The sequence below is a fragment of the Arachis duranensis genome, chromosome 1 (genome assembly GCF_000817695.3).
Source record: "Arachis duranensis cultivar V14167 chromosome 1, aradu.V14167.gnm2.J7QH, whole genome shotgun sequence".
In the NCBI taxonomy this organism is placed as follows: domain Eukaryota; kingdom Viridiplantae; phylum Streptophyta; class Magnoliopsida; order Fabales; family Fabaceae; genus Arachis; species Arachis duranensis.
Window position 1 is genome coordinate 26,583,843 of NC_029772.3, and position 4,010 is coordinate 26,587,852.

A 4,010-nucleotide genomic window follows, 5' to 3' on the forward strand; every position below is an offset into this window, starting at 1 on the left:
ATAATTTATTATATTAGTTAATTAATTTATTCATTTATAAAGTCTGAAATAAAAAGAATAAATTTATTGTTTATTCTAATTGAATTCATTAAATTTAATTATACATTATATACGAATTAATAATAATTTATAATATTCAATAAAATAATTTGTAAATCACTTTATATTATATATGTATTAACAAAATACTATATATGTGTTAATTAAATATTATATACATATGAAAAGATGAATGTAAAGGTGATTTATATAGTATTGATAATATTTAATTAAGAACGGTGAATTTTTTTTATTTTTGTATCATATAATATTGATAATGATAATATTATTATATAGTATTATATAGAATTGATAATATGCTATAAGGAGAAAACTTATTCATATTCCATATTCTATTCCAACTCGCTGACCCATCAAAACCCTCTTTTTGAGTCTTCTCTTTTCCAGCAAGTAGAGACACTAGCGATGGAGAACGGCGTTTTCGAATCAGCAACTTCAGAACGACAACATAAGAACTTTGAAGATGAGAAGATTGGTTGCTCCTACGGTAACAGGATGACGACGGGTTTGTGCCAACAAGGAGGTCTAGGACGATCGGAGATGTTAATGTGACCAGAGGAGGTAGATAGCGGACCGACAAGCAGAGACTTTCACTGATGTTGTTGTCGTTCATATCGTCGTTGCATCGGGACGCTTCCTATCTGTAACTGATGAAGGTAAGCTGCTGCAAGGAAGGCATGGATTCAGATCTTATTTTCATACCCTTTTTACTCTCTACATTTTGATTTGCTAATATTTATGATATAGAATGAGTGTTTTATTTTCAATTCAAATCTTTTTTTCGTTTTTTGAATCATCAAGACAGATTTTTTCTTCTTTTGGGTTATGGATGATCTGTGATTTTGGATGCCCTCCAATTTTAAAAGGGATAAGTATTGTTTTACTTCCTAACATTGAGGGTCAGAATTGAAACCATCCCCAACGTAATTTTCGATATAGAATCATCCTTAACTTTTTTTCGTATTAAAATCGTTCTTTTAATTTTTTTGGACAAAAATACCCTTACCACTACCAGCACTGATGAACGGACTTTTGTGTGGTCTAGAATTTTACAATAAGTTCTCGTTGAAAGTATAGCTTCTAAACCAACAAGAATCTTTTCATACGAAAGAATTGTTTGTCACAAGTACAAACCCTAATAAAACTAATACCGAAGTATTCAAATCTCGGGTTGTCTCTAAAGGAATTGTAGGGAAGTGTTCTTATAATTGGTTATGTAAAGGTATATTTTAGGGTTTTTGAAATAAGAAACAAGAAACGTAAATTGTAATGAAAATCAAATGATAAAGGGGTCTTGGCAAGGTTTGGTAGTCAAGGATCTCTATCCTTATCACTAACCACAACATGAGAATTGGTAAAGATCAATCCCATTAAGTCATCCTCTAACTAGTAGTAAAGGAAAGTTAAATGAGCTATATCAATCCAAATCCATAAATCCTAGCTCTCCACCAATTCAATTAGTGAGAACTAGATTTAATGACCCCCAATCATCAATTACTTAGACATTAGTAACTCAAGAGTTCCTAAGTTACCATCCCAAGCCAAGAGTATAAAATCTACTCTAACATCCTTCCAAGCATTTTATCAAATACTTAGTAGGTACAAAATACAAGCATAGAAAACTAACAGGAAAAATAAACCTAAACAACCAATTACAAGCATCAATGACTAACAATTAAAGAGAATAACAATAACTATGGAAAACATAAATTACATTAATATGGAAATTGAATCTAACATCAAAAATTCACAAACTAAATTGTAGAATAAATAGATCAACAAGAGAAGATAGATAAACTAAAATACTAGAAAAATAAGAGTAGAAGAAAACTAAATTAAAGTATAATAGAAATCTGAAATTAAAAAGGAATAAAACTAAGAATCCTCAAACCTAGAGAGAGGAGAGAGCCTCTCTCTCTAGAAAACTACATCTAAAACCTAAAATTATGTGAATGAGAAGTGTATGATGGATGGATGGATCCTTTTCCCCTTCAGTCCTTGGTCTTTTTAGGCTTTTTCCGCCAAAGATGGGCTTAAAAACTGGACCAGAAGCCTTCCTGAAATTGCTGGGTGCGATTTCATTAAGGGTGTCAGCGTGGGCATCGACGCGTACGTGTACAGCGCGCGTACGCGTCCCTGGTGCAGTACACGATCCGCGCGGAAACGTCTTGTGCGCGCACGGGTCCTTGGGGTGGTGCGCGATCCACGCGCACGCATGTTGTGCGCGTGCGCGTCCATAGGTGCGTTCCAAGTCCTTAGCTTTTCATGATCTCTCCACTTTGCATGCTTTCTCTTCACTCCTTTGATCCATTCCTAGCTCTTTTCAACCTGAATCATTAACACACACATCAAGGAATCTAGTGGAATCAAAGGGGATTAAAATTATCAAATTAAGGGTCTAAAAGCACGTTTTCACACTTGAGCCCAAATTAGGGGAAAAATCATAAAACCATGCTATTTCAGTGAGTAAATGTGAGAAAAGGTTTACAAAATATTCTAAATTCAACACAAGATAAACCCTACAAATGGGGTTTATCAAGCACCTTTACCTCCTCCACCAACACCACCACCACCACCACCACCAACACCAACACCACCACTACCACCACCACCAACACCAACACCACCACCACCACCACCACCATCAATAATAGAATCATAAGAAATCAGAACCAAAACCCACCACCACCACCCCCACCCACTGATACTCCATCACCATCTACATCACACCAACCAAAACTCAGAAAATCAACACCAACATCATCATCCTCATCAGAACACAAAACCAAGAAGCAGAAGCAGAAGAGGCCAAAGCAGAAGAAACAGAAGCAGAAGAGGGAATCCGGAAACAAGAAGCAAGAAGTAGAAGCAACAGAAGCAAAAAGTAAGGTGCAGAAGCAAAAAGCAAAATTAGGAAAGTAAGAAAGCAGAAGCAGAAAGCGAAGTGCAGATGAAGCGGCGAGGTGGCGAGGGGGCGAGGCGGCGGCAGTGGCTCGCGTCTCCTCTCTCCCTCGCGATTCCCAACGGCGACGGCGGCTATTTTATTAAAAATGACGATTTTAATACGAAAAAAACGTTAAGAATGATTTTATATCAAAAATTATGTTGGGGATGATATCGATTCTGACCATCAACGTTAGGGACTAAAACAATACTTATCCCATTTTAAAATTATTTACCTGAAAATATACCTCTTTGTAGATACTATAAAAGTCTAAGAGGTGTGGTCCTACAATTTTACCGTGCGTGTCTTACTAGAATTTATGTTTGCTTTTATTTTTGTCACTAGAGAAAAAATGGTTAGGCGATATAATTTGTTGGAGATGATTGCACCACCAAAATAATGTTAGAGGATTCATGTCAAAGTGATCAAACTTTGGTGGCTACCAAGATTCAAAGACCCCATATCCATTTGCTCCATTCAAATGGTGTTGATGGATGAGTATGTAGCTCTAATTTTATTCACACACACAATTGTTTCTCTACTTTCATACACTTAATCTATATTTTTGATAATTCTGATAAGATTTTCTGGTTTCAATTTTAAGGTGATCGATGCTCATGAATTATACAATGTCTGGTGCAAGGATTATTGCTTTAATACTTTCATACACTTGATCTATATTTAAAGTTTATAGCTTTGAATTTTGATATAAACTCTGTGATAATTTTATAATTCTTTTGTGGTGAGATGATGCATACATATACAATGTATTGCATTCATTTTGGTTGCTCTAATTAGAAAAAAACTCTTGCCAATAGCCATCTTTCAAACAATTTATATAGTCAGAATTAAACTAAACATAATTTTTCTAAATGGCCAGAAACATGCACAGGTTTTATGCATTGTTTGCGAATTAAAAGTTTAATAGTTTAGTAATAATTATTAAAAAATTTTGGTTTTGTACACAATATAGACCAATGAAATATGCTGAAATGAGGTTTGGTTT